This window comes from Arachis stenosperma, chromosome 6, assembly GCF_014773155.1.
Source record: "Arachis stenosperma cultivar V10309 chromosome 6, arast.V10309.gnm1.PFL2, whole genome shotgun sequence".
Lineage (NCBI taxonomy): Eukaryota > Viridiplantae > Streptophyta > Magnoliopsida > Fabales > Fabaceae > Arachis > Arachis stenosperma.
The window spans coordinates 57,142,312-57,155,690 of NC_080382.1; the positions used below are offsets into that span (position 1 = coordinate 57,142,312).

The following is a 13,379-nucleotide window of genomic DNA, read 5'->3' on the forward strand; positions in this document are numbered from 1 at the left end:
TCTACACAAGCTTTTGAAGGAACTCCGCAGTTGTAGCAGCCCGTCCACTTGCACATCTTTGCATGCACCGAGGACGGTGCAATCTTTAAGTGTGGGTAGGTCGCTACCGACTTTCGTGGGTTAGTTATTTTCTTTTTCAACACTAATTATTACTCTTATTTGTAGTTAGTTGTTGCATTTGCATGTTTGATTGCATTGTAGTTAGACTTTGTGCATATTTTACCACTACTTGGTTGAAGTAATGATTTTCTTTTCAAGAAACTATTTTAGGTATTTCACTAATTTGAATTAAAATTTTTGCTAAACTTCTTTGAAGAAATTTTTTTTGGAACATGGTTTTAGAGCTCAAGCACACAAAACCAGTGAGATTTTGAGCCTAATTGATTGGTTATATTTTATCAACCAATATTTTAATTTTGGTGTGTGTTGTTCTTTCTAAAATTGTGATCTTCGTCTTGCTTAATTCTATATTTTCATTGTTTGATGTATGCATGCACTTATATGATTGAGGCCTTTGTTCACTATAGCTCACTTACCCATATGGCCTTAACCTTTTCATTATCCTTTGCAAACCAAAGTTGAGCCTATTTTACCCATTTGTTCTTTACTTCAGCTCATCACTAACTCTATGTGGAAAATAATAATGTCCTTAATTTGAATCCTTGGCTAGCTTAGACTAGTGAGAGTGCTCATGATTTAAGTGTGGAGAAATCGGTTTGGGAGCATTTGGTTTGGAAATTGGGTATATTGTATATTTTTGGTGAAAATGTGAAAAAAAATAGTTGATAATATATTCTTGTATTCAATACCTTAATCATATGCATTGAGGAAAAAAAAGAAAAAAAAAAGAGCAAATAATAAAAGGGGACAAGATGCCCCAAAGTATATGGTGATAGCAATGAATATGTGGAAAATATAGTTAATGGGTAGTTAGATTTTGTATTGTGATTACATGGACTGTCTCAAGTTAGATGAAAAGTTTGGGTTAATCAAGGATTCAGATTTTAGTCCGCTTAACCAAATACAATCCTACCTTTACCATAACCCTATTACAACACTTAAAAGACCTCTTGATATGTGTATTTGTGCATTAAATTTTTGTTGATTGTTAGATGAAGAGCAAGTCTTAGAAAGCAAGCTTAGTAGAGAATTGAGAGAATCGAACCTTAAACACCTAAGCGATTAGAGTGTATACACTTCGAGTGAGGGTTCGATGCTCGATTCTTTATTCCTGGCTTTCATGAGCTATCTTCTTCTTGCAAGTCTATTTGTACTTCATTTTTATGATTTGAATTAGTGAAATCCAGTTCATATTTGTTCTTAAAAGATTTATTTACTTTTAATCAAGTAGGTAGAAGCGTTTCACATTTAGTTGCATTCATATAGATAGGTTACATTTCATACATTCTACCATTACTTTTCACTTTTTTATAGTTTCTCTTGAGCTTAGCATGAGGACATGCTAATGTTTAAGTGTGGGGAGATTGATAAACCGCTATTTTACAGTTTATCTTGTGCTTAATTTAGTAGATTTTATCCATTATTCTCACACTTATTCATTGAATTCGCATGTTTTACATTTTCCTTCCTAATTTTGTGCTATGACTAAAAACATGCTTCTTTGGCCCTAAATTTGTTAATTTTAATCCTCTCTTATTACCATTCGATGCTTTGATATGTGTGTTAAGTGATTTCAGGGATTATAGGGCAAGAATGGTTTAGAGGATGGAAAGGAAGCATGCAAAAGTGGAAGGAGTACAAGAAATTGAAGGAATTGCTAAGCTATCAACCCTGACCTCTTCGTACTAAATGGACTATAACTTGAGCTACAGAGGTGCGAATGAGGCGGTCTCAGTTGCGTTGGAAAGCTAACATACGGGGCTTCAAAATGATATGCAATTTGCTATAGTTACCATGCAATTAGGTGACGCGCACGCGTGGATCACGCGTACGCGTGACCTTGCGATAGTTCAGCGACGCGTACGCGTGGGCGACACGTACGCGTGACAGAGCCACGTGTTGGACGTATCAGAAATTGTTGGGAGCGATTTCTGGGCTATTTTTGGCCCAGTTTCATGCCCGAAAAACACAGATTAGAGGCTGGAGAGTGGGGAAATCACTCATACACTTCTCATTCACATAATTTTATTGTCTAGATGTAATTTTCTAGAGAGAGGCTCTCTCCTCTCTCCTCTCTCTAGGTTTTAGGTTTTTAGGTTTATTGCTTCTCAATTTCATAATTCTACCTTTCTTCAATTTAGGTTTCTTCTACTTTAATTGTTCTAGTAATTTAGTTTATTTATTTCTCTTGTTGAGTTGTTTATTTCTCCAATTTGGTTTATGAACTCCATGTTAGATTCAATTTCTTATTAAAGCAAGTTGAGATATTTTATGTTTATTGCTTCTTCCTTCATTTGTCCTCATTTATATTTATAGTTGGTGGTTTAGATTTAATGTTCTCCTATTACTTTTCTATGCTTTTATTTTATGCCTCCCAAGTGTTTGATAAAATGTTTGGAAGGATGTTAGAGTAGATTTTTTCTCTTCTTGGCTTAGGTTGAGTAATTAGTGACTCTTGAGTTATCCAATGCTTTTATTGATTGATAATTAGAAGTTGCTAGTTGATTTGAATTCCACTAAAGCTAGTCTTTCCTTAGGAGTTGACTAGGACTTGAGGAATGAAATTGATTTATCCACTTAACTTTCCTTCATATGTAGAGGTTGACTAAGTGTGAGCAATGGGCATTTGTCATCACAATTGATGAGGAGAATGAGAATCGGACTTCTAGTTCTCATACCTTTCCAAGAGCTTTATTTGTTATTTCTTTAATTCTTCCAATTTACATTTCTAGTTTCTTATCTTAAAAACCCCAAAATATACGTGTCCATAACAAATAACAAGAACACTTCCATGCAATTCCTTTGAGAGACGACCCGAGGTTTGAATACTTCGGTTTTTTTTATAGGGGTTTGTTACTTGTGACAACCAAATGTTGTATGAAAGGATTCTATGTTGGTTTAGAAACTATACTTACAACGAGAATTCATTTGTGAAATTCTAAACCATAAAAAATCCGATCATCAAGGGTCAACAAACAGATTGACTTGTGTGCGCTTCACCATCTCCGAGATTGATCTAGTCCATTTGGATGCTTGGTCTAGACCTGAGGAGATTAATTACCACAACCCATGGCTTAATCACATACAGTCTTGCCATTGGAGGAATCATTCATCGTTGAAGTATAGAGAATGACGTGTTAATTCAGAAGAAGAAGCACCTCTGAAGCCTTAACTACTGCTAATTACTGTCTTTATCCTATCCATTTATTGCTTTTGATATTGTTTGTTTATGCGTCTACAACAATCAAAACTACCTTTCTATTCGCCTGACTAAAATCTCCAAGATAACCACAGCTTGCTCAATCCGGCAATCCTCGTGGGATTCGACCCTCACTCACTTGAGGCATTACTTGGATGACCTGGTGCACTTGCCGATTGAGTTGTGGAAAATTCAATTTTCCCGCACCACCCCTATACCACAACGCACACAGGAACCCCACGGGGAGACACCCCCTGAAAACCCTCATTCGATGAAAATTCATTCTGACACACGCATCCCAAAGGGGCAAAACACCCCTAAACGGTTGAAATACTGAGAATGGTTCATGGACAGCAAGATCGTTTGAGACAGCTCAAACACGAAGCCGAGCGACAGCGAGAAGTTGAACAGGAATTGAGAAGAGAGGTAAGGAGGCATAGGGAGCTAGAAGAGAAACTCCAGAAGATGGAGACAGACCTCTGAACCTGGACTACAAGGTCCGGGTGGGACAAAAGCCCTTTAGGAGGACAAGATCCATTGACAGAAGAGATCATAAAGGCTAAGGTTCCTAGAAATTTCAAGTCACCGGACATGGACCTCTACGACAGGACGTCCGACCCGAGCCACCACCTTAGTAACTTCAGAAGCAATATGTATCTGGCCGACGCTTCTGATGCAACTTGATGCAAAGCCTTCCCGATCACCTTAACAAAGGTTGTGATAAAGTGGTTCGATGGCTTGCCCCCAAGGTCGGTCTCCTGTTTCGACGACCTGGCCAGGAAATTCATGATTAGATTCTCCATTCAGAAGGATAAAATAAAGCACGTCCCGAGCTTTCTAGGAATAAAACAAGGAGACAAGGAAAGTCTCTGGGACTACATGAAAAGATTCAATAATGGTTGCTTGGAAATCCATAACCTGCCAACTGAAGCATGCCCCCAACAATGCTTGCTAGGAATAAAACAACGACCTGAAAGAAGGGCCATTCAGCCAGTCCATATCCAAGTGACACCCATCTTCCTTAAATGAGGTACATGAGAGGGCAAAAAATACATCAACATGGAAGAAAATTCTAGACTAAGAGAACCCTCTTCAAAGTCTAATCTACCATACTCACCTCGAGATAGAGAACGGGAGCCCAAGAAAATACCACAATTACACTCCTCTCAAGGTTTCCCTGGTGGACGTCTACAAAGAAATTTGCCATATAGAGAAAATCCACGTCCACGTCCGATCAAACACAAGAAAACAGGAAGTCAAACCGAATACTGGGAATTCCACAAACTCTATGGACACCCCACCAACGAATTCTATGAACTGAAAAATGTCATAGAAAAGCTGGCTTGAGAGGGCCGGCTCGACAGATATCTAGCAAAAAGGTCGGACGACCCGAGGAAGAAAAGAAGGGAAGAAAAAGAAAGACTACAACAACGCCCTCCGCACACCCCGGAGCGACATATCCATATAAATAACGAAGGATTCGCAGGGGGAGGAATGACAAAATCCTCGTGGAAAAGACACCTCAAAGAGGTGTACCAAGTCGGGGAAAGTAGTCAACAGACCGACCTACCAATCATTTCTTTCACAAAAGAAGACGCACAGGGTCTACTACCTGGACACGATGACCCTGTAGTGATAACAATGACCCTAGCTAATGCAAACCTCCACCGTACCTTGATAGATCAAGGAAGCGCAGCTGATATTCTGTTTAAGTCTGCCTTCGACAAGCTTAAACTAGAAACAAAAGACCTAAAGGCATACCCTAACAGCTTGTTCGGATAAGAGGACACCCCAATCCAACCTCCCGCATATATCTCGCTATACACTACCTTCAGAAAGGGTGCACAGTCAAGGACCTTAAGCATCGACTACATCGTAGTCGATGTAAACTCGGCCTACAATGCCTTAAGAGGTCGGACAACCTTAAGTAGGCCTGCTACCGTCGTCTCCACTCCTCATCTTTGTATGAAGTTCTCCACGACTGAAGGAATTGCTACTATAAAAGGGGACCAAAAACTCGCAAGAAAATGCTATAAGAGAGCCTTAGCTTGAAAGCTAACTCAGGTGGAAAGGAAGTCAACACTACCAAATTAGGGAGTACCCGATTTCATGAAGAACTATGTCCCCAACCCGAAGGCGAAATCGAAGAGGTCCAGATTGGAAACTCCCCTGACAAAACAACAAGCATAGGGGCAAACTTAACAGAAAACCTAAAAAAAATAACTCATTGACTTACTCAGGAAGAACTCCGACCGCTTCACTTGAAAGGTTCTGATTTGCCCGGTATAGACCTCGACCTGATGTGCCATAAGTTGGCTGTATATCCTGGTTCTTGACCTGTTTAGTAGAAACGCAGTAAGCTCAAACCCTAGCGGACACGGGTCAAGGAGGAACAAGTACGGGCCCTCCTGGAAGAAGGATTCATACGGGAGGTGAAATACCCACTTTGGGTAGCCAACATTATGTTGGTAAAAAAGCAAAATGGGAAATAGAGATTGTGTGTCGATTACACTGACCTCAACAAAGCTTGTCCTAAAGATCTTTATCCTCTTCCCAACATCGACGCACTAGTCGATTCGGCATCAGGTTACAGATACCACTCTTTCATGGATGCCTACTCGGGATAAAATCAAATTCCGATGCACAAACTTGATCAAGAAAAGACCTCATTCATAACCCCAAAAGCAAAATACTATTACGTAGTAATTCCATTCGGGTTAAAGAACATAGGGGCTACATACCAACGACTGATGAATAAGGTATTCTCCACCCACATAGGAAAACTGATTGAAGTTTACGTGGACAACAGGCTTGTCAAAACTCAAGAAGACGACACATTACTGTCCGACCTCTCTGAAGTGTTTTCCACTATACGAAAGTACGAGATGAGACTAAATCCCACAAAATATACCTTTGCAGTAGAAGATGGAAACTTCTTAGGGTTCATGCTGACCCAAAAAGGCAAAGAAGCAAACCCAGATAAATTCTGGGTTATACTCGACATGAAAATCCCAACCTGCATTAAAGAGGTACAACAACTGAATGGAAGGCTAGCAGCCCTATCCAGATTCTTAGCCGGATCAGCCTTAAAGTCATTTCCCTTTTATTCAATCCTGAGAAAAGGCAAACAATTCGAGTGGACCCCAGAATGCAAACAAGCCTTTCAAGACTTCAAGGCATTCTTAGGACAACCACCCATTCTTACCCGAGCTACCAAAGAAGAAGAGCTCATGCTATATCTGTTCGTTGGAAGTCGAGTAATAGCCTCAGCGCCGATCCGAGAAAATAGAAGAGAGCAGCAACCCATTTACTTCGTCAGCAATGCCTTGCAAGGGGCCGAGCTGAACTATCAAAAAATAGAAAAATTTGCTTATGCCCTTATTCTTACATCCCGAAGGCTCCGTCCCAACTTCCAAGCTCACACTATTAGGGTTCGCACTAATCAACCAATGAAGTACATTCTACAATAGACAGACCTAGCAGGAAGGATCCTATAATGGGCAGTGGAACTGTTCGAGTTTAACCTCAGGTACGAACCTCGGATAGCCTTCAAATAACAATATATGGCTGACTTCATCACTGAATACACCGACAGCCCAGGGGCGCCCATCATATGGAGCCTGTATTTAGACGGTTTGTCGAACAAAGCTGGATGTGGAGCAGGCATCATACTAGAAAGTGATAAAAGAACGCGGATAGAGCTATCCTTGAAGTTCGAATTCCTTGCCTCCTACAACCAAGCAGAATACGAAGCCTTACTGCCTGGCATGAAGCTGGCTAAAGAAGTTAGAGTAGAGAAAATAACAGCTTTTAGCAATTTGCAAGTAATCACTTTCTAAATCAACGAGAATTATCAGGCCAAAGACCCCACCATGAAGTGGTACCCGAACAAAACCCAAGAAGAGCTCACATACTTTAAAGAAAGTGAGGTCTGACATATAGCCCGGGAATACAATGCCTGAGTAGATGCCCTTTCAAAAGCTAGCCAGCACCTAGCCAGGGGCAATAACAGAGGTCTCATCTAAGAGACTCTACAGTCTCCATCGATTTCAAAAGAGGAGGAAGTACTAACTATATCCAATCAACAGTTATGGTGGATGACTTCCATAGTCAATTACCTTAAATTTGAGACCCTTCCTACAGGGGAAAAGGAGGCCGAAAGGTTCATAAAAGAAGTATAAAACTACACGTTGGTCCATGATGTCTTATACAAAAGCGGGATTTCAACACCCCTCTTAAAATGCATCCCGACCTCGAACACAAAGGAAGTCTTAGAGAACGTCCACAATGGCATGTGCGGAAACCATCTAGGTGCTCGGGCCCTTGCCAAGAAAGTAATCTGAATTGGCTTCTTTTGACTGACTTTACAAAGGGAAGGGGCCGAGTTTGTCAAAACATACCAACTTTATCAGAAACATGCTATCTTCCATGTTGCACCTTCTGAAGAGCTCATCAGCATTACTTAACCTTAGCCACTCACAAAATGGGGACTTGATCTGCTCGGACCATTCCCACAAGGCCCAGGCCAAGTTATATACATCATAGTAGGGGTCAACTACTTCACCAAGTGGATTGCGGCAGAGCCCTTAGCCACTATCACAGCTTAAAAAAGTCAAAGGTTCTTATACAAGAACATTGTCACAAGGTTTGGAGTTCTCCACTCCATCACCACAGACAACAGAACCCAATTTACCGACTTAAGTTTCAGTAAATTGGTGGCTGACCTAAAAATTAGGTAGCAGTTCACCTCGGTAGAGCATCCTCGGGCCAATGGACAAGTCGAAGCATTAAGCAAAGTCGTATTGGCCGGGTTAAAACACTGACTACAAGATGCAAAAGGAGCTTGGGCCGACGAAGTCGCTCAAGTATTATGACCACACCACACTCCACAAGAATCACCTTTCCGACTTGCCTATGGCATGGAGGTAATGATTCCCATAGAAGTAGATGAAGAATCCCCCAGGGTCATTGATGAGCGGATAATTTATACGCTTTTTGGCATTGTTTTTATATAGTTTTTAGTATGATTTAGTTAGTTTTTAGTATATTTTTATTAGTTTTTAAGCAAAATTCACGTTTCTGGACTTTACTATAAGTTTGTGTATTTTTCTGTGATTTCAGGTATTTTCTGGCTGAAATTGAGGGACCTGAGCAAAAATCTGATTCAGAGGCTAACAAAGGACTGCAGATGCTGTTGGATTCTGACCTCCCTGCACTTGAAGTGGATTTTCTGGAGCTACAGAACTCCAAATGGCGCGCTCTCAATTGCGTTTGAAAGTAGACATCCAGGGCTTTCCAACAAAATATAATAGTTCATACTTTGCGTGAGTTTTGATGATGTAAAATGGCGTCAAAACGCCAGCTCTCTGCCCTTTTCTGGCGTCAAAATGCCAGAATTGGCATAAAAGTTAGAGTTAAACGCCCAAACTGGCACCAAAGCTGGTGTTTAACTCCAAGGAAGCCTTTTACACATGAAAACTTCAATGCTCATCCCAAGCACACACCAAGTGGGCCCGGAAGTGGATTTCTGCATTTTTTACCTATTTTTGTAAACCCTAGTAGTTAGTTTCATTATAAATAGGTCCTTTTACTATTGTATTTGACATCTTTGGAATTTGACATCTTTGGAACGTTTTCCTTAGACATTGGGGAGGCTGGCCATTCGCCCATGCCTAGACCTTGTTCTTATGTATTTTCAATGGTGGAGTTTCTACACACCATAGATTAAGGTGTGGAGCTCTGCTGTTCCTCAAGTATTAATGCAATTACTACTGTTTTTTGTTCAATTCATGCTTATTTTTATTCTAAGATATTCATTCGCACTTCAACCTAATGAATGTGATGATCTGTGACACTCATCACCATTCTCACTCATAAACGCTTGCCTGACAAACACTTCTGTTCTACCTGCGAAAGCTAGAGTGTGTATCTCTTGGATTCCTGGTCCATGCGTTTGATTGCCTCTCCTGACAACAGAGCCTTCAATTCCTTGAGATCAGAGTCTTTGTGGTATAAGCTAGAATCCATTGGCGGCCATTCCTGAGATCCAAAAAGTCTAAACCTTGTCTGTGGTATTCCGAGTAGGATCTGGGAAGGGATGACTATGACGAGCTTCAAACTCGTGAATGTTGGGCGTAGTGACAGACGCAAAAGGATAGTAAATCCTATTCCTACATGATCGAGAACAAACAGCTGATTAGCCATGCGGGAAACCGTAGAGGACCTTTTTCACTGAGAGGATGGGAAGTAGCCATTGACGACGGTGACGCCCTACATACAGCTTGCCATAGAAAGGAGTATGAAGGATTGGGTGAAGGCGGTAGGAAAGCAGAGATTTAAAAGGAACAATGCATCTCCATACGCTTATCTAAAATTCCCACCAATAATTTACATAAGTATCTCTATCTTTATTTTATGTTTATTTATATTTTAATTATCAAACTCCATAACCATTTTAATCCGCCTGACTGAGATTTACAAGGTGACCATCGCTTGCTTCAAGCCGACAATCTTCATGGGATCGACCCTTACTCACGTAAGGTTTATTATTTGGACGACCCAGTGCACTTGCTAGTTAGTTGTGCGGAGTTGTGAAGAAAGTGTTGAGATTATGAACACGCATACCAAGTTAAGCACCATTGTTAGAGAACACAATTTCGTGCACCAAGTTTTTGGCACCGTTGCTGGGGATTGTTCGAGTTTGGACAACTGACGGTTCATCTTGTTGCTCAGATTAGGTAATTTTCTTCTTATTTTGTTTTAAAAAAGTTTTCAAAAATCTTTTAAAATTTTTCTTCTTTTTCGTTTTTCCAAAATATTATTCGAAAAATACAAAAAAATTTCATAAAATCATAAAAACTAAAAATATTTCATGGTTCTTGTTTGAATCTAGGGCCAAATTTTAAGTTTGGTGTCAATTGCATGATTTCAATTGTCTTGCAATTTTCGAAACACATACATTGTGTTCTTGATGATCTTCAAGCCGTTCTTGATGAATTGCCTTGTTTGATCTTCATGATTTATTGATTTGCACTGCATGATGTTCTACATATGCATTCATGCATTCATATGGCCCAAACTTGAGAAAGTTCTAAGTTTGGTGTCCTCCATGTTTTCTTTCATTAAGAAAACTGAGTTCTTGATGTTCATCTTGATCTTCAAGATTGTTCTTGGTGTTCATCTTGACGTTCATAATGTTCTTGCATATATCTTGTGTTTTGATCCAAGAATTATATGTTTTGACTCATTTTGTTGTTTTTCAAAATTGAAAACATCTCTTCTTGAATAATGGATTTAGCAAAATGAAGATCCAAGAACATAAAGCAGAGGAATTACAAAGAAAAACTGGGCGGTCAAAACGCCCAGTGAAGAAAGAAAACTAGCGTTTAAATGCCCAAACCATGCAGCAATTGGGCGTTAAACGCCCAAAACATGCAGCTCCTGGGCGTTTAACGCCAGGATGACACAAGGAGAGGAATTTTGTTTTCAAATCAAATCTTTCTCAAATCTTCATATTTTTTTCAAAATCAAATCTTTTTCAAATCAAGTATTTTCAATCATATCTTTTTCAAAATCATATCTTTTCAAACATATCTTTTTCAAAAATCAAATCTTTTCCTCATATTTTCAAAAAATCTTGATTAAAAAATTTGAAGTTTGTTACTTTCTTGTTAAGAGAGATTCAATATTCGAAATTTAGAATCATATCTTTTAGTTTTTTGTTAATCAAGTCATTAATTTTAAAAATCAAATCTTTTTAATTTGTTCTTCAAAAATATCTTTTTCAAATCATATCTTTTTTTTAAAAACCCTTGATTTCAAAATCTTGCTCTAACTTCTTATCTTTTTCAAATTTATCTCGTATCTTTTTCAAAACCACCTTTTCACTCTTAATTTTTGAAAAATATTAACCTTTTTTTAAAATCCCTTTTAATTAACTAATTATATTAAATTTTAATTTTCAAAAATTTCTTCCCCTCTCTCATCTTTTTCTATTTAAACACTAAGATTCCAACTCCATTGTCAATTCGAACTCCATCTCTCTTTGAATGTTCGAATTCTTCCTTACCTACATCATTCTTCCATTCTTGTTTTCCTCTGACACCTCAAGGAATCTCTATACTGTGACATAGAGGATTCCATATTTTCTTTGTCTTCTTCTCTTTCATATGAGCAGGAACAAAGATAAAGGCATACTTGTTGAAGCTGATCCTGAACCTGAAAGTACTCTGAAGAAGAAGCTAAGAGCAGCTAAAGCACAAAACTTTGAAGAGGAACTCACTAAAATTTTCGAAAAGGAAGCAGCAAGAGAAACAATTATGGCCGAACCAAACAACAATGCAAGGAAGATGCTTGGTGATTTTACTACACCAACTTCCAACTTTTATGGAAGAAGCATCTCAATCCCTGCCATAGGAGCAAATAATTTTGAGCTAAAGCCTCAATTAGTTTTTCTACTGCAACAGAACTGCAAGTTTCATGGACTTCCGTCAGAAGACCCTTATCAGTTCTGAACTGAGTTCTTGCAGATCTGTGATACTGTTAAGACCAATGGAGTTGATCCTGAGGTCTACAAGCTTATGCTTTTCCCTTTTCCTATAAGGGACAGAGCTAGAACATGGTTGGACTCACAACCCTGAGATAGCCTGGACTCTTGGGATAAGCTGGTCACAGCTTTTTTAGCCAAGTTCTTTCCTCTTCAAAAGCTGAGCAAGCTTAGAGGAGATGTTCAAACCTTCAGACAGAAAGAAGGTGAATCCCTTTATGAAGCTTGGGAAAGATATAAGCAATTGACCAAAAAGTGTCCTTCTGACATGCTTTCAGAATGGACCACATTAGATATATTCTATGATGGTCTGTCTGAAGTTTCCAAGATGTCACTAGACCATTCTGCAGGTGGATCCATTCACCTAAAGAAAACGCTTGCAGAAGCTCAGTAACTTATTGAAATGGTTGCAAATAACCAGTTCATGTATACCTCTGAGAGGAATCCTATGAGTAATGGGACGCCTCGAAAGAGAGGAGTTCTTGAAATTGATGCTCTGAATGCCATACTGGCTCAGAACAAAATATTGACCGAACAAGTCAATATGATCTCTCAGAGTCTGAATGGATTGCAAAATGCATCCAACAGTACTAAAGAAGCATCTTCTGAAGAAGAAGCTTATGATCTTGAGAACCCTGCAATGGCAGAGGTGAATCACATGGGTGAAGCCTTTGGCAACACCTATAATCCTTCATGGAAAAATTATCCAAATTTTTCATGGAAGGATCAATAGAAGAAAGGCTTCAATAATAACAATGGTGGAAGAAACGGGTTTAGCAATAGCAAACCTTTCCCATCATCATCTCAGCAACAGACAGAGCATTCTGAGCAGAATCCTTCTAGCTTAGCAAACATAGTCTCTTATCTATCTAAGGCCACTCTTAGTTTCATGACTGAAACAAGATCCTCCATTAGAAATTTGGAGGCACAAGTGGGCCAGCTGAGTAAAAGGGTTACTAAAACTCCTCCTAGCACTCTCCCAAGCAATACAGAAGAGAATTCCAAAGGAGAGTGCAAGGCCATTGATATAATCAATATGGCCGAAACCTTGGAGGAGGAGGAGGACGTGAATTCCAATGAGGAAGACCTCAGGGGACGTCCAATGGTCAGTACGGAATCCCCTAATGAGGAAACAAAGGAATCTGAGGCTCATACAGAGACCATAGAGATTCCCTTGGACCTCCTTTTACCATTCATTAGCTCTGATAACTATTCATCTTCTGAAGAGGATGAAGACATTGTTGAAGGGCAAGTTACCCAATATTTAGGAGCAATCATGAAGCTGAATGCCAAGCTATTTGGTAATGAGACTTGGGAGGAAGAGCCTTCTTTGCTCACCAATGAACTGAATACATTGGTTCAGCAAAATTTACCTCAAAAGAAACAGGATCCTGGTAAATTCTTAATACCCTGTACCATAGGCACCATGACCTTTGAAAAAGCTCTGTGTGACCTGGGGTCAGGGATAATCATGATGCCCCTCTCTGTAATAGAGAGACTGGGAATCTATGAGGT

At 39.4% G+C, this 13,379-nt stretch overlaps 1 non-coding gene across 1 annotated transcript; it reads right to left on the reverse strand.

Moving 5' to 3' along the window:
- Positions 1–12,030: 12,030 nt before the first annotated feature.
- On the reverse strand, positions 12,031–12,138 carry LOC130937404 (small nucleolar RNA R71). The gene has a single exon (XR_009068626.1). It is a non-coding gene; the product is annotated as a small nucleolar RNA R71 (small nucleolar RNA).
- Between the last annotated feature and the right edge of the window lie 1,241 nt (positions 12,139–13,379).